Here is an 18,393-nt window from a genome sequence, read left to right as displayed (position 1 = left end):
CTTCCTGGGGTACCTTGTTAGGGTTACTTGTTAGGGTTAGGTTTACTTTCTGGGGTTACTTGTCAGGGTTAGTGTTACTTGTTAGGGTTAGGGTTACTAGTTAGGGTTACGTCCTGGGGTTACTTGTTAGGGTTAGGGTTGCTTTCTGTGGGTACATGTTAGGGTTACTTGTCAGGGTTAGGGTTACTTGTTAGAATTAGTGTTACTTGTCAGGGTTAAGGTTACTTTCTGGGTTTACTTGTTAGGTTTAGTGTTACTTTCTGGGGTTACTTGTTAGGGTTACTTGTCAGGGTCAGGGTTACTTGCTGGGATTACTTGTTAAGGTTACTTGTTGGGGTTACTTGTTAGGGTTATTTGTTAAGGTTAGGGTTACTTGTCTGGGTTAAAGTTACTTTCTGGGGTTAGTTGTTCGGGTCACTTGTTAGAGATACTTGTTAGGGTTACTTGTTTGGGTCACTTGTCAGGGACACTTGACAGGGTACTGTCATGTTCTATGATATATATGATTATATATTCTCCTCCGTGTCCCTCAGCAACTTTTCCACAAGCTTCAACTGGTCCAGAATTCGTCAGCCGGGGGCCCCCAGATCATCGCAGGCACCCCATCCTCTGGCAAGGTCACCCCTGTCCTCCAAGAGCTCCTACCCGCTTCCGGTCAAAGGTTAGAATCAACTTTTTAAATTTTTGTTAGGGTTAGGGATACTTGTTGGGGTTACTTGTCAGGGTTAAGGTTAGTTTATGGGGTTACTTGTTAGGGTTATTTGTTAGGGTTTTGGATACTTGTTGAGGTTACTTGTTATGGTTACTTGTCAGGGATAAGGTTATTTTTAGGGACACTTGTTAGGGTTAGTTGTTAGAGTTAGGGTTACTTATTAGGGTTAATGTTATTTTCTGGTGTTACTTGCTTGGGTTAGTTGTTAGGGTTAGGGATACTTGTTAGGGTTAGGGATACTTGTTACGGTTAGGGATACTTGTTAGGGTTAGGGTTACTTGTTAGGGTTAGGGTTACTTGCTGGGGTTACTTGTTAGGGTTACTTGTCAGGGTTACGGTTACTTTCTGGGGTTAATTGTTAGGGTTACTTGTTACAGTTACTTGTTTGGGTTAGGGTTACTTGCTGGGGTTACTTGTTAGGGTTAGTTGTTAGGGCTAGGGTTACTTTTTAGGGTTAGGGTTACTTGATAGGGTTAGGGTTACTTGCTGGGCTTACTGGTTAGGGTTAGTTGTTAGAGTTAGGGTTACTTGTCAGGGTTAAGGTTACTTTCTGGGGTAATAATAATAATAATAACAATAATAATAATAATAATAATAATAATAATAATAATAATAATAATAATACATTTAATTTACAAGCGCCTTTCTGAACACTCAAGGACACTTTACAACAAAGACAACACACAAAACAGTAAAATCATGCATAAAACAATAAATAATCAAACAGCATAATAAATTGCACCATGTAAGCAAGTTTAAACAGGTGGGTTTTCAGGTGAGATTTGAAAGTAGGAAGGGAGTCAATGTTGCGGATGTTGGGTGGAAGTGAGTTCCAGAGTTTAGGAGCGGAGCGGCTGAAAGCTCTGCACCCCATCGTTGTGAGACGGGCAGAGGGCGTGTAGAGGTGGAGGGAGGAAGAGGATCTGAGGGCCCGAGTAGTAACGGAGATTTGAATTAGGTCAGACAGATAGTGGGGGGCAAGGTTATGGATGGCTTTGAATGTAAACAGAAGTATCTTGAATTCAATACGGAGTTTAACAGGGAGCAAGTGGAGCTGTTGGAGGACAGGAGTGATGTGGTGAAATGAGGGGCTTTTTGTGATGATCCGGGCTGAGGAATTTTGGACTAGTTGGAGTTTATGGAGACATTTTTGATTGACCCCGAAAAGAAGTGAATTACAATAATCGATACGGGAGGTGACGAGACTGTGGACGAGGATAGCAGTGGTGTAAGGGGTGAGAGAGGGACGGAGACGATTGATATTGCGGAGGTGAAAATATGCAGACCGGGTTATGTTATTTATGTGGGAGTGAAAAGATAGTGTGCTATCAAGGATGACACCCAGGCTCTTAACCTGAAGGGCGGGGGACACGGTAGAATTGTCAATGGTGAGAGAGTAACTGTTGGCTTTGTGAAGGGTGGATTTTGTACCGACAAGGAGAAGTTCAGTTTTTTCGCTGTTTAGTTTGAGAAAGTTATGAGAAAACCAGGATTTGATTTCTGAGAGGCAAAGTGTAAGGGATGCAGGTGGAAGAGAGGCGTCGGGTTTACTGGAGAGGTAGAGCTGGGTGTCATCCGCGAAGCAGTGAAAATGAATTCCAAATTGGCGGAATATATCACCAATGGGAAGAAGGTATATAATAAAGAGAAGGGGCCCCAGGACAGAACCTTGGGGCACACCAGAAGTCACAGGGGAGGACGTGAAGTGAATGAGGTAATTTGGATAAACTGTGAGCGGCCAGTTACTTGCTAGGGTTATGGTTACTTGTTATGGTTAGGCTTACTTGCTGGGGTTACTTGTTAGGATTACTTGTCAGGGTTAAGGTTACTTTCCCGGGATTACTTGTTAGGGTTAGGGATACTTGTAAGGGGTACAAGTCAGGGTTAAGGTTAATTTCTGGGGTTACTTTTTAGGGTGACTTGTTAGGGTTAGTGTGACTTATTATCACGTCGCTCAAGGCAAAAAGGCAGGACTCGAGTGACGGGGGGGAAGGCGTGAAGGTAGGATCCGAAATACACGGCGAGACAGGTATTGAGGAGCAACAGTCTTTACTGAGACATGTGATCAAAAAATAACAAACAAGGGATGCGAGAGAAGTCAAAATAATGGCAGACCTGACGGCAAGGTAATGGCGTGGGTAACTTCCAGAATACTCCGACGGAGACGGTAGTGTGCGATCTGCAAATATAGTCAGAATGCACAATCAAAGGAATGACAAACAGCTGTGGGAACCCAGGTGAGTGATGATGGGAGGGGCCGTCTCCAAGGAGCAGCGGAGGCGGTGACAGGAGGGGCAGGGCGCGCCCCGGACGGCGACGAGATGTGACAGTGCCCCCTCCTCAACGGACGCCTCTTGGTGTCCCACCAGGTTTGGATGGGTGAGCCGCATGGAACGCACGGATGAGAGACGGGTCGAGGATCCAGGCACGTGGGACCCACTGTCGTTCCTCCGGTCCATAGCCCTCCCAGTCGACCAGGTACTGCACTCCTCTGCCCATGCGCCTGGAGTCCAGTATATCCCGCACGGTGTAGACCGGTCCGTCGGCCAACATCCGGGGGGATGTGGGGGGTGGGCGTGGGGGCTAAGGAGCTGGTTTCCACTGGCTTGAGGAGGGAAACGTGGAATACAGGGTGGATCCGCATGGTGGGTGGCAGCCGGAGCCTCACCGAGCCCGGGCTGAGGATGGCCTCGATGGGGAAGGGACACGTGAATCGTGGGCCCAGTTTGGCTGAAGTCCTTGCTAGCCGAATGTCCCTCGTGGACAGCCAAACCTCCTGCCCGACCTGGTAGCTGGGTGCCTGTCGCCGATGACGGTCCGCCACCCGCTGGTTCCGGGACGCGGTGCGTGTCAGGGCGTCCCTGGTCTCCTTCCAGACTCGATGGGCCCATCTGAGGTGATGTTCAATAGACGGGACCTCCACCTGGCCCTCCTGGGTGGGAAACAAGGGCGGATGATAGTCACTGGCGGACATTAATAGGGACCGACCTGTGGCTGCGGAGACCAGGTGTCATGAGCCAGTTGACAGCTGGGTGGGGCCTCCGCTCCCGCCGTCCGCCAGCTGCTGTCAATTTCCTCATCACTGACTGTTGGACATTTAAACCCGACCCTGGCACTCACCCAGCGTCGGAAGATACTTCGCCTCGCGCCCTGCCAGTACTTTGATCGTGAAATCAGTATGTGATTTGCTTCGCCCGAGGAATGATTCTAGCGACGAACGCGTTTGTTTTATTGCACCGCGTCATAGGTTGTTCTGCATCCCTGTGTGCCTCTTTGTTTTCTTAGTTAGTGTGGTTGGGTGGATTGCCGCCGCTCACTCACTAGCATTGTCATTTAGTCATTCTTTGTTTTGTTCTACAAACTTTTTACCGGGTCTGCATATTCTCGGACCCGCGCTTTCTGTTAATAAATCTACTGCCTGCACCAACGCCTCTGTCCTGCTTAGCGATCCACCACCAATCCCTAACGTTCCCGCTCCTCAGCTGCCACTGTCGCCGCCGGAACGTGATAGAATCTTCCGACCAGCATGGATCCCGCAGACAGTAACCGTATCTTCTCCGTCCTCGCTCAGCAGGCGGAGCAGCTCGGTCAATTTGTGTCCGCCCTCGCAGAGGTCCTCCACGATATCACCCGATGGGCCCAATGGGTAGAAAGACTTGAGACCAGTGGCGCCTCCGTCTCGGGGGCCATCCCTTGCTAAACTATGAGCCGCGAACCCAACATCCCACACCCCGCCCGTTACAGAGGGGAGCCCGGACGCTGTGCGCAATTCCTGCTGCAGTGCTCCATAGTATTCGATCAACAACCCTCCGTATACACCACTGACGCGGCCAAAGTGTCATATGTTACCAACCTGCTTGCCGGACCCGCGGCCGCTTGGGCGTTGGCCGTCTGGGAATCTCGGTCGGAGCTCCGAGCCTCCTTCCCGGACTTCATCGCCGAGCTACGGCAGGTGTTCCATCACCCGGTGAGTGGGCAGGAAGCAGAGGCCCTGCTGTGGATCTGCCGTAGGGCAACCGATCGGCGGTTGCCTTCCGTGTCCTGTCAGCCGCCAGCGGGTACGACGACCGCGCCCTGCGGCGGATGTTTCGGCGCGGGCTCAACGTGGCGCTGAAGGACGAACTGGCCACCCGCGACGAGTGCTCCAGCCTTCGCGAGCTGATCTCCCTCACGCTATAGCTGGACAACCGGATGCGAGTAAGGGCCCGGGAGTGTTCTGCCCAGGCTAATCCCGAGCCACCTGCGGGGACCCGAGGGGGCGGTGCCTGGACCTTTCTGCGTGGGGGGCACGTGGCCGTGGAGCCTATGGAGATGGGGGGTGAAAGGGCTGCTACGCGGCCATCGGAGCGACGCAACACCGGCCCGGCTTGCCAGCTCTGTGGGAAGTTGGGTCACCGAGCCCCGGACTGTCCGAGTTGGGGGCTTCCCGGAAAGCCCTCCAGTGACTGTAAGTTGCCCCGTCCTCCCAAACTACGGGTCCCTTTAAGGTCCGCGGGTGGGTTCACGTCCTGGAGACTTGAGCTGGATGCCGTAATACATGGTCCCACCAGGACCATGTCCGTTCGGGCCCTAGTGGATTCGGGGGCCGACGGCTGTTTCATAGACCCGCGCGTTGTGTCTGTGTTCGGTTGTCGGGTTTCCCTGCTGGGGGCGAGTCGGAGCGTACTCGATCTCGACGGTCGGTTACTCGCCGAGGTTAAGCAAGAAACCGCGCCGCTTCGACTCGTACTCTCGGGCAACCACGTAGCATACTGGCGGTTCTCCGTGATGCCATCACGCTCGGTTCCCATCATGCTCGGGTTACTTTGGCTGGGGACCCACAATCCGGCCATTTCGTGGGACGGACCTACCATTCAGGGGTGGAGCCCCCTCTGCTACGCTCACTGCCTCAGGTCGGCCGCGGGCGGGTCGTCATCATCTCGCAGCTACCCACCTGGGTTAATAATTTAGAGGGGGGTCCCGCCCTGTTACCACGACCTACGACAGGCGTTCAGCAAGGACCGCGCCCTGTCATTACCACCGCACCACCGCGTCTCTATGATTGCGCCATTGACCTCCAGCCCAACGCTCCGTTCCCCAGTTCTCGGCTTTACAACGTCTCCGAACCCGAACAACAGGCTCTCCGGGACTACATTGACTCTTCACTCGCAGCCGGGCTCATTCGGCCGTCACGGTCACCCTTGGGAGCGGGTTTCTTTTTTATCGACAAAAAAGATAAATCGCTGCGTCCATGCGTGGACTATCGTGGACTCAACGAAATAACTATCAAGAACAAATACCCGCTCCCATTGATTGACTCCGCCTTCGCGTCCCTCCAGGCCGCGACCGTTTTCACTAGACTGGACCTCCGGAGCGCGTACCATCTTATTCGGGTTAAAGAGGGGGATGAGTGGAAGACTGCATTTAAGACGCCTCTGGGACACTTCGAGTACTTGGTGATGCCATTTGGTCTCACCAATGAGGGATTTTCTGAACATTTTCTGTTTTGTATATCTGGATGACATTTTAATTTTTTCAGAATCCCTCAAGGTTCATCGCCAGCACGTCCGGCTGGTTCTGCAGCTGCTGCAGAACCGACTATACATCAAAGCCGAGAAATGTGAATTACACACCTCCTCCTTACCCTTCCTGGGCTTCATCGTGGAGTGGGGGCAGATCTGGGCTGACCCCGCCAAGACCGAAGCGGTGGTAGAATGGCCCACGCCCACGTCTCGCAAGCAACTACAACGCTTCCTGGGCTTCACTAATTTCTACCGCCGCTTCATCCGTAACTACAGCCGGAAGGCCCTCCCTCTCACCCAACTCACCTCTACTAAGACCCTGTTCAGGTGGACGGAAGAAGCGGACGCCGCGTTCCGCCTGCTGAAAGGGGCGTTCACTCACCCCCCCAGTTCTCCGCCACCCAGACCCCAACGCCGCATTCATTGTGGCGGTAGACGCCTCGGACTCAGGCGTTGGGGCGGTACTCTCCCAACGCTCCTCAGTCGACCATTTAAACCCGACGCTGGCACTCACCCAGCGTCGGAAGATACTTCGCCTCGCGCCCTGCCAGTACTTTGATCGTGAAATCAGTACGTGATTTGCTTCGCCCGAGGAATGATTCTAGCGACGAACGCGTTTGTTTTATTGCACCGCGTCGTAGGTTGTTCTGCACCCCCGTGTGCCTCTTTGTTTTCTTAGATAGTGTGGTTGGGTGGATTGCCGCCGCTCACCCACTAGCATTGTCATTTAGTCATTCTTTGTTTTGTTTTACAAGCTTTTTACCGGGTCCGCGTCTTCTCGGACCCGCGCTTTCTGTTAATAAATCTACTGCCTGCACCAACGCCTCTGTCCTGCTTAGCGATCCACCACCAATCCCTAACGTTCCCGCTCGTCAACTGCCACTGTCGCCGCCGGAACGTGATACCAGGGAGTTGTGGGCGTACTCCACCCAGGGTAGGTGTAGGGCCCACGACGCTGGGTTGTGGAGGCACACGCACCGGAGGGCCGCCTCCTGGTCCTGGTTCTTCCTCTCCGTCTGTCCGTTGGTCTGGGGATAGTATCCAGACGAGAGGCTCGCCGACACCCCTAGGGACCGACAGAAACGCTTCAATACTTTGGACAGGAACTGCGGTCCCCGGTCCGACACGATGTTTGTCGGAATCCCGTGGAGACAGACGACGTGGTTAACCAGGAGTTGAGCCGTCTCGATGGCAGACGGCAACCTGGTTAACAGGACGAAGTGGGCCGACTTGGATAATTGGTCCTACGGTCCTACGGTAAGGACGACCGTCTTGCCACGGGAGGGGGGGAGGCCTGTCACGAAGTCGACGGAGATGTCGGACCAGGGTCTGGACGGTACCGGTAGGGGCAGGAGGAGTCCTGCCGGGGGCTGGTGGGAGGCTTTCCCACGGGCGCAGGTCGGGCAGGCCTTCACAAAAAGGGTGATGTCCCTCCTGAACCCGGGCCACCAGAACCGTTGAGCGATGAGTTGGATCGTCCTGTTGACCCCCTGGTGACAGGCTATGTTGGAGGTATGCCCCCAGGTAAGCACCTCCGAGCGTAGAGGGGAAGACGAATAGGCAATCCGTGGGACAGCCCCTGGGGATGGGGGTCGTACCCTGGGCTTGCTAAACTTTCCTCTCAACCTCCCACCTCAGGGCACCCAGGATACGCTGGGCCAGCAGGATGTTGGTGGTGGTCTCCTCCCTTTCTGCCGGCTCATGGATGCGGGATAGGGCATCTGGCTTGGTGTTCTGTGACCCTGGGCAGTAGGTGAGAGAAAAGTTAAAACGGGTGAGGAAGAGTGACCATCGGGCCTGTCGTGAGTTTAGTCTCTTGGCAGACCGGATGGCCGCCAGGTTTTTATGGTCCGTGTAGACAGTGAAGGGGTGTTTCGCTCCCTCAAGCCAGTGTCTCCATTCCTGCAGAGCCAGGACGACCGCCAGCAGTTCCCGGTTGCCGACGACATATTTAGCCTCGGCGGGGCTGAGCCGGCGGGAGAAGAAGGCGCATGGGCGTAGCTTCTGGTCAGTGGGAGAGCGCCGGGACAGGACGGCCCCTACTCCGGACTCGGATGCGTCAACCTCGACCGTGAACGGGAGGTCTGGGTCGGGATGACGCAGGACAGGGGGATTGGTGAAGGCTAGACGGAGGCGGTTGAATGCCCCCTCAGCGTCAGCCGTCCACCTGAAGGGAATTTTGGTGGACGTGAGGTTAGTGTCACGGTTTGCAAGGTGGTGATGGCGGGTGCGGATCCCAAAAAGCAGAAAGGAGGGAGCAAGAGGCTGTTTGAGAAAACGTATTAAAAAAAAGTCAGCAGGAAGAAAATGTAAAACATCAAAATCATCTGAACAGAAAAAAATACAAAGTAGCAAAAGAAGACCAAAAGTAAAAGTCCGCCAAGGTTAAACAAACACATACACAATGCATGCAGCAACCAAGCAGCAAACTAACAATGAACCGGCACCGGATGATCGTGCCGGGTGTCCTTTTAAGTGTCAATGATTAAACGACCAACACCTGCGAGGCTGCAGGCAGGGCTGACGTCGCTACCCGCTGGTCGCCAATCTGATCGGGACGACCAGCACCTGTGAGGTGTAGGCGAGGTGACAGCGCCCCCCGTTGGTCGCCAACCAGATCATGACAGTACCCCCCCTTCAAGGGGCTGCTTCCAGAAGTCCCAACAGTCTCCCAAAATGTCCACTCGCCAGGGAACGGTCGGTGGAGAGGGCAACCACTGCCTCTCCAGCATACGACGGGCGGCGGCCTGATGGGAACGGGACTCGGCCTGGGGTGGACGAAGACGCGGCATGGATCGTCGTGGGCGTAAGTGCGATCCCTCTCGGACGTTTACGTGGACGTTGCGGCTCGTCGAGTGACGCAATTCAAACGCGACGAGGCTTGCGCTAACGTGGACGTAGCATTGCCAGCCACAGGGTGGAAATGACACGGGTCCGATGTACCTGCGGGATCCGATGGTTGGTCGGTTCATTCTGTCGCGTTTTGCGTGGTGGTGATGGCGGGCGCGGATCCCAAAAAGCTGGCAGGAGGGAGCAGGAGGTTGTTTGACAAATTGTATTAAAATAAAGGTCAGCAGGAACAAAATGTAAAACATCAAAATCATCTGAACAGAAAAAATACAAAGTATCAAAAGAAGACCAAAAGTAAAAGTCCGCCAAGGTTAAACAAACACATGCACAGCATACACAATGCATGCAACGAACATGCAGCAAACAATGAACCGACACCGGATGGTCGTGCCGGGTGTCCTTTTAAGTGTCAGTGATTAAAACGACCAGCACCTGCGAGGCTGCAGGCAGGGCTGACGTCGCTACCCGTTGGTCGCCAATCTGATCGGGACGACCAGCACCAGTGCAGGTGTAGGCGGGGCGACAGAGCCCCCCGTTGGTCGCCAACCAGATCATGACAGTTAGTGAGGTGGAGTGCCTTCTCACTATAACCGCGAATGAAGTGGCGGTAGAAGTTGGCAAACCCCAAAAACCGCTGGAGCTGCTTACGCATCTTCGGGATCGGCCATTCTACCACCGCTTTAGTTTTGGCGGGGTAGGCCCTGAGCTGCCCCTGCTCCACGACGAACCCTAGAAAAGACAGAGAGCGGACATGGAACTCGCACTTCTGTGCCTTCACGTAGAGCCGGTTTTGCAGGAGCCGCACCAGGACCGTGTTGCTGGTGCTCTTCTGCAGAATGAGAAAAAATGAGAATGTCATCTAGGGAAACGAAAATGCATGGTCGATGATGCACCCGTCCGCCCCCGAGTCAACTAGAGCCCGCACGGTTTGGGAGCTGGAGGGGCCAATAAGTTCGCTGTCCAGCTCCAACCGCGTAACCGGGGTCGTGGATTTGGCCTCCATAGGTCACCGCTTGGCCGGGGACTTACAGGGTCCGGAGGTCCTTGGCTGAGGGCCTCGGGTGCGACGAGCCCCGGGGTTGGTGCGGTCGTTCCCCCACCCGATCAGCATGGGTTCGGGGGATCCCTCCAGGTGCCGCACGCGCTCGCTTCCGGGTGTGGTCGTCCTAGGCCGGCTCCGGAAATCCTCGGGCCGTCGGTCGCTCTGCTCCTTCTGCCGCTCCCGAAGATGGTGATCCAGGCAGATGACTATATTGACCAGGTCGTCGAAGGTGGTGCCAGCGTCGCGGGTAGCCAACTCGTCCTTGAGATCGGCGTTGAAGCCACGACGAAACACCCCACTCAACGCTCGGTCGCCGTGGCCGCTACCAGCGGCCTGGATCCGGAAGGCGACGGCGTATTCCGCGGCCGAACGGGCCCCTTGGACGCAGTCGAGGATTCTCCCCTCCGCTTCGACCTCCGTCACCGGATGATGAAACACCCGGCGTAGCTCGGCCACGAAGTCCTGGTAACAATTTAACCTACTTGTCGTCAAATGAGCGGTAGCTAGCTTTGACGTGCATAATCAGACCAAGCAGGCACCGCGGTGGCAGCCTCGGTACACGCTCCCTAGTATTTTTCTTGGTTTTGTCTTTTCATTTGTTTGTTGCCATTTATGCGTTTATTTTCGACGCGTATAGTGCACGTGTTCTACCGGAAACAAATTCCTTGTTGTTTACATCTTGCAATATAAGATGATTCTGATTCTGATAGTACTGCATTATCCCAGCGTGTTTGATAACGGTGTTGATAAATTTTTTTTTTTTTGAGAATTGGTATTAGTTTAGTCTCCCAATGTTTTGCTCTTCTAATTTTCATTTGTCCAATGTATTGAATAAACTACATTATTTGTTTTTCATTTGACAGCCTTCTTTTGGATGCCTCATTTTTGCCTTCAAGTGTTTATCGGTTTGAAATAAGTAGGAATTTTGTGTTCAGGACCAAAGGACTCTGTAGTTTTTCAGAAAGCCCTCCTTAATGTAATGGTAATGTACTCCTCCTTTTAGTATCTTTAGAATTTTGGGTTTTCCCTATCCTTTTACTATTTGATTTAATTTGATTACTCCTCGTCGTCGACTCTCTAGCTTGTACCGCCTATGACCCTGTCGAATGATCAACCATTGTCACAATTCATAAATCATATTATCATAACATTTAAGCGACACTTTAAGCCTAAAGCCTAAAGGCCACTTTACAGTCACGGGATAAGAACGTTTTTTTGTGCGAGTGAACAGAGGCAACCATTCGCGCCAGCGTTCCTCAACGGAATGAATGGATCGAAAGGATTGAGGACCAGAAAGTTACCACGTTAACGCATCAGCTGAGCACATGTGCTTATTTGAACACGACACAAATCAACACCTTCATCGATTCAAGCCTGTATTTGGAAAACCAAATAACCATATCCGACAAGAACGAACACCATGAGCAAAGAAAGGGCTCTCCCCTGCAACACTATAAAGAGGGATTTTCTTGCACTTCCTCGCATACGGCCACTACTCCCTGACCCGCTCGCGATCTACGGGCTTGGACCTGGGTTAGCTGTTGGTATGGAGGCCTGGATACGCTGGTGACGTGTAGCTTTTTTTGCTTTTGCAGCCACCCCAAACCTGTGGCCGAAAATGGCTCCCCGTTCGCAATCCGATTTCCTTTTCATTTCACGATCACCCCACGCATTTTAAACGGCTTCCCACGTTGTTTTACTGTTGAGTCGCTGCGTGTACGATATGGCTTTCCGGCAGAGGAAGGTCCGCATGGGGACCGCGAAGACTCGTACGCGAAGATGACTGGGCTGCGAGCTGCGCTTTGCTTCAGCTCTTTACTTCCCTTTTCTACAATTTTAACCTCATTGTCTCATGTATTGTAATAGTGTTTGAGGTGCATAGTACTGCAGATTGCCCCATAGTATTCCAAGTTTGAGCTATTTATAGAGTTTGTAGTTTTTTTTTAGTTTTTATTCCAATGTTTTGCTGTTAAGGTTACTTTCTGGGGTTACTTGTTAGGGACACTTGACAGGGTACTGTCATATTCTATATGATATATATGATGATATATTCTCCTTTGTGTCCCGCAGAAACTTTTCCACACACTTAAACTGGCTTCAACCGGTCCAGAAATCATCCAAGAGCTCCTACTGTCTCCCGGTCAAAGGTAAGAATCGACTTTTGAATTTTTTTGTTGAAACAACAACCGACGCCACCGGACAAATTGTGTCCATTTGCAAAATGGCTTCAAATGACTTCTACTTGTTAGGGTTCGGGATACTTGTTGGGGTTAGGGTTACTTGTTAGGGTTACTTGCTGGGGTTAGTTGTTAGGGTTAGTGTTACTTTCTGTGGTTACTTGTTAGGGTTAGGGTTACTTGTGAGAGGTGAGGTTACTTTCTGGGGTTACTTGTCAGGGTTAGGGTCACTTGTTACGGTTAGGGTTACTTGTTAGGGTTACTTTCTGGGGTTACTTGTTAGGGTTACTTGTTAGGCTTACTTGTCAGGGTTAGGGTTACTTGCTGGGGTTACTTGCTGGGGTTACATGCTGGGGTTACTTGTTAGGGTTACTTGACAGAGTTAGTGTCACTTGTTAGGGTTAGGGTTGCTTGTTAGGTTTAGATTTACTTGGTGGGGATTACTTGTTAGAGTTAAGGTTACTTGTCAGGGTTAGGGTTACTTGTTAGGGTTAGTGTTAATTGCTGGGGCTACTTTTTACAGTTACTGATAGTGTTTTATGCACATTCGTAAACATTGTTATTCCATGTTTAGCTTAGTACATTTTATGTTATATTATGTTTAGATCAGTACATATTATGTTATTGCATGTTTAATTTAGTCTACATGGATCTATGAAGTTTATTAGTTTAATCGTTGTGAAAGCAGAATGCAACAAGTATCAAGTTTCAGTCTAAATGTTTTCTCAACAAAGTTGTCCGTAGCTGATTGGACAACAGATCGCTGCTGTGTGACTTCAAATACTTACACGCGGCTGGTAAAGTACCTCCTGCCTTAAAAGGGCAAAGGTGCTCGTCGTCTTAAAATCGCCATTACTGGACAGAGAATTAACCGCTGCGGGAGGAGGGGCGAGCTGTGAATTGGGGAATTTGAGTTTGGGATTCAGATGTCAAAGGGGGGGGCGATCTGCGCGCGGGGTCCACTCCAACACTTCCTCTAACGGCTGCACTCTCTTTTCCCCCCACTCACTCTTCCCCCCTTGCTGTTTATAGAGGACCAGATGTGTTTTTACACATCGAGGCAGAATAATCCTAAAGTTCTTTTGAATCGTAGGTGGTCTACCGAATGATTTCAAGTGCCCCTCGTTCCATCAGATCCTCTTCCTCCCTACACCTCTGTGTGCCCCTCACTGCCTGTCTCAGCATGATGGGTGACAGAGCCCTCAGATGCTCTGCCCCCAATTTTTGGAAGTCACTTCCTCCGAACTTTCATAACATCGATTCTCTTCCCACCTTCGAGTCCCATCTCAAAACCCAGCTATTTAAAATTGCATTTTCTGTGTGTAGCTCTCTCTCCTGTTTCTATTTATAATTGTATTTTATTCATTGCAATCTATTTGTGATTGTATTGTATTTATTATAGTACCTCTGCTTGTCTGTGACTGTAAAGTGTCCTTGAGAGCTTTGAAAGGCACTTAAAATGTTATGTGTAATTATGATTATTATGTGTTGAAATGGGGCGGCCCTGTAGTCGAGTGGTTAGCACACCGGCTTCACAGTGCAGAGGTCGCCGGTTCGCATCCCTGTCCGGCCTCCCTGTGTGGAGTTTGCATGTTCTCCCCAGACGCGCGTGGGTTTTCTCCGGGTCCTCCGGTTTCCTCCCACACTCAAAAAACACATGCATGGCAGGCAGATTAACCACTCCAAATTGTCCCTAGGTGTGAGTGTGAGAGTGACTGTTGTATGTCTTTGTGTGCCCAGCGATTGGCTGGCAACCAATTCAGGGTGTACCCCGCCTCGTGCCCGAAGACAGCTGAGATAGGCTCCAGCAACCCCCGCGACCCTAATGAGGAATAAGCGGTACGGAAAATGAGATGAGATGAGGTGTGTTGAAATGGTTGATCACGAGATCAGTGTCGCTGTGTTATTACGTCAGCAGAGGGCGTCAAGGACCAGACGGAGAGTAATCATAATAATACATTTATTTTCTAAGCGCCTTTCAAAACTCTCAAGGCCACTTTACAGTCACGGGATAAGAACGTTTTTTTTGTGCGAGTGAACAGAGGTAACCATTTGCGCCAGCGTTCACTCTACCCGGAATGAATGGACGAAACGGATTGCATTGGAAGTCAAAGTAAAGTTACCCACGTTAACGCATCAGCTGGACTCGCATGCGCCTTATTTGACGACACGACACATATAACACCTTCATCGATTCAAGCCTGTATTTGGAAAACCAAATAACCATCATCCGACAAGAACGAACACCATGAGCAAAGAAAGACGCTCTCCCTGCAACACTATAAAGAGGGATTTTCTGGCACATTCCCTCGCTTACGGCCATACTACCCTGAGAATGCCCGATCTCGTCCGATCTTGGAAGCTAAGCAGGGTCAGGCCTGGTTAGTACTTGGATGGGAGACCGCCTGGGAATACCAGGTGCTGTCAGCTTTTTTGTTGCAGCCACCCCAAACTCTGTGGGCCGAGAAATGGTCTCTCCCGTTCGCGATCCGATTCCACTTTTCATTTCATGATCACCCCCGACGCGATTTTAAACGGCTTCCCACACGTTGATTTTACTCTTGAGTCGCTGCGTGTAACGATATGGCTTTCCGGCAGAGGGAGCTGTCCGCATGGGGGACCGTCATGACAGTACTCGGACGCGAAGCAGAACTGGGCTTCTGCGTGCTGGACAGCTTCTTTTACTCCCCTTTCAAACCATCTATTTGCCTTTCGTTACAATTTTAACCTCATTGTCGTCAAATGAGCGGTAGCTAGCTTTGAGGTGCATATGTACTGCAGATTGAGGCCCAGTAGTATTATCCCAGCGGTGTTGACAAAGTATTTTTTTTTTGAGAATTTGTTTAGTCTGTAGTCCCAATGTTTTGCTCTTTATAATTTTCATTTTTCCAATGTATTGAATAAACTACATTACTTTGTTTTTCATTTGACAGCCTATCTTTTGGATGCACTCATGTTTGCCTTCAAGTGTTTATCGGTTTGAAATAAGTAGGAATTTTGTGTTGCCAAAGGACTCTGTAGTTTTTCAGAAAGCCCTGCTGTTCGGTTAAAATTCTCGTTTCTTTCCTGGTTCGGTGTTCAAAGAAGTTCAGTGTTAAAAATAACAGTAACGACGATAGATGGTGAACAAAAACTACTTTATTCTAGTGAGACAGAAAAAGCACTCTCTCGTCTAGGTAGGAGCGAAGACATGAGCACACGGACAAAGATAGGAACAAAGAGAGCGAGCTCCCGCTCTGACAAGTTTTTGAATGTCCACAGCAGCGATCTGTTGTCCAATCAGCTACGGACAACTCAGTGTTGGGAGGGTCTTAGATTGAAGTTGGAGCCGTTGCTTCTTTGCAATGACCATTGAACTAATAAGATTGATAATGCTATTAGACTGAAATTAAACGTGCAATAATCATAATGTGTACTAAGCTAAACATGAAATAACATAATATGTTTACTAATGTGCATAAAACACTCTATCATTCCCTCCTGTTGTACATTTAAACATCAGTTCATACATATCCAAAAGTTTTCATGCATGCACGTCATACTAACTGCACAGGGAACTATTCTTTATTCTTGATTTACTCATCTAATCTAATCTATCCTATCTAATATTATCTAACTAACACCATGGAGAAGGCGAAAAACCTCTATCACAACTTTGCTGCTGTGATATGCAACCTCTCCATTTTTGAGGGTTTTTAAATTTTAATGAGGAAAACTCCATCTCGGCTCTCCGTTTCTTTTTTTGCTTTTGTTTGTTGGAGCAACCACACTCTGACCATGGTGTACTATTCCTAGCTACAACACAGGGTCCCCTTCACGCATTTGTTGATACAAAACCTTAGCGTAATTCACCTGAGAATTAGTTATCATATTCATTAGTGTTGCTCTTAAGCATGGAATAATACAACCAATGACTAAGAAAATAAGTACAATCACAATTGCGAATGGGATAAACATTCTGAGCAAAGTCCGATACCAAGGGCCCCCAAAGAGCCCGTCAAAGATCCACGGTTGATCAGGCCGGTGATCTTTGGCCATGGCATCTCTGAGATCCCTGACAACAGACAAAGCATCAGTCATGTTTATGGAATTCGCTTCTTTGGGTATGTACGTACAACAAGTGTCACCCACCATAGCACAAACGCCCCCTTGTGGGGCCGTCAAAAGGTCCAAAACCATTCTATTTTGCAGCACCATTTGTCTAATTGCTGCAATTTCAGTGTTTTGCATTTCATCTACTTCCAAACTGGCATTTACAAACACTTGAAACCTGTAGTCAATTGTTTCAATTCGTAGCATGTTTTTAGCCACTCCAATTTGTGGAAAAGGGGCTAACATTACCTTACTTGCTGTGCTATGGTGTTTGAATTGTTTTGGAACATCAGTTCCCCAGATTGAATCATGGGGCTTAAACGACACTCTTCTTTTCACATGATGGTGCGCTGGACAACTGGTAATGATGAGAGTATTGTCAGTGACAGTAACAGGTGCGCACATACCGTAGGCTCTCGGAGGAATAAAAGAATATACTTTCCAACCACATAACCACCAAAGATGTGAAGATACGGGTAAGATGGTGACATTGGTGTTTAACGGTAGAACATATAAACATTTATCCTCATATATAAAACCTAAGTTTTGACCTGTACCGTATATTGCAACACATACTGGTAATCGCAATCCGCTCTCGGTCATAACCTGATTTTCAGTTTCCAAAATGGTATCTAAACTTGGAACAATCTCTCCACTCGAAGCATTGCGAAGAACTGGAAAATGTTGATCAGGTTCATGCGAAGATATTAACATATATGCAGCTCAAGCCATTTTGTCTCCAAATACCTTTGAATGCACCTTTTGTTGCGTCACGGAATGTGGCATATACGAACAAACAAAACAATTACTTTTCCTATTTTGTTTAGCAATTAGTGTAGCATAACGATACCACGTGTTTGAGAACAATGGATTCCAGTCATGGTTTTCTCCTGCAAATGGTTGATATAATGCGTCCATGACACCTGAATTTTGGGCTTTTTCGGCAGGTATTTCAACATAGGCTGTCAGTCTGATGTGCGGTTTATTTTGGAACGGCGATGTCACGACTGGTGATGTCAAAGATGACATGATGCATTTAACCAGTGTGATGTTCACGAGAATCAGGACAGAGTCTCAAGTCCATGCATCCTGCAACATCATGAGTTATGATGGCGAGTTGGATATCAGTCATTGAACCAGTTCCAGTTCCTGTTCCTAACCAGTTCCCTCGAGCTATCTTGATGACGATTCGTTTTGCTTCTTGGGCACAGTTATTTTGAACCCATTCTGTGTTAGGCTTAGAACGGACCACAACGGAATCCCAATCAGTGGTCCAAGCCTTCAAAGACTTGATACGAGCGTACCAAAACTCTTGAGGATAATTGCTTCCATCTTGTCGTGCTTCGTTTACGAGGACGCTAAGGGGAAATGACACAATTCCTGCAGCTTCTAGTGGAAAGCAGGGTACAGGATGTGCCATGCTTGGGCACTTTTCTGCCGTCGTTGGATGTAAGGGTGGAGTTTGGCAGGCTGATGTAATGGGAGGCTTTACGTGCGTCATCTGGATTGCCTCCACTAATTCATACAGCAAGATGATGTGGACCAAACCCATGGCTATTGAGTAGTTTGGCTCTGTCTCTCTTCCACCTGCTCCGGATCTGGTTGGTGAACAATTTTGCACTGGCTTTGATGCACCCAGGTAGATCTCTCGGCGATCTTGAAGGCAGTTGGCGTTGTTATCAGCACGGTGAATGGCCCCTCCCACTTTGGTGCAGACCAGGACTTCCTCTTAATCGCCTTGATCAGCACTTGGTCTCCGGGGCGAAGCAGTCTCTGTTCCTGTGAAGGGACCAGAACAGAGACTGCGGCAGTACACATGCTGACTGGACCTCTTTTGTTGTAAACATTTCACACAACCATTTTGCCAACAAAGCGCCTGGATCTGATTCATTTTCTTGCCAGGGCACACCTTTCCATAATGGGAGGATGAAAGGTCTGCCATGCAAGATCTCAAAAGGCGTTAAGCCGTTGTTAGTGGGTGTTATTCTCATGTACAATTTAACCAAAAACAGACATTCA

The 18,393-nt window shown here is 49.7% G+C and overlaps 1 non-coding gene across 1 annotated transcript; it reads left to right on the top strand.

Moving 5' to 3' along the window:
- The first annotated feature begins 14,593 nt into the window (after positions 1–14,593).
- On the top strand, positions 14,594–14,712 carry LOC148881199 (5S ribosomal RNA). The gene has a single exon (XR_016114136.1). It is a non-coding gene; the product is annotated as a 5S ribosomal RNA (ribosomal RNA).
- Positions 14,713–18,393: the final 3,681 nt, after the last annotated feature.

The sequence above is a fragment of the Hippocampus bargibanti genome, unplaced genomic scaffold (genome assembly GCF_051943395.1).
Source record: "Hippocampus bargibanti isolate YZ-2025 unplaced genomic scaffold, ASM5194339v1 Contig00117, whole genome shotgun sequence".
NCBI lineage: Eukaryota > Metazoa > Chordata > Actinopteri > Syngnathiformes > Syngnathidae > Hippocampus > Hippocampus bargibanti.
Note: the sequence above shows the minus strand (reverse complement) of the source record. Positions and strands in the feature narration are given on the sequence as shown.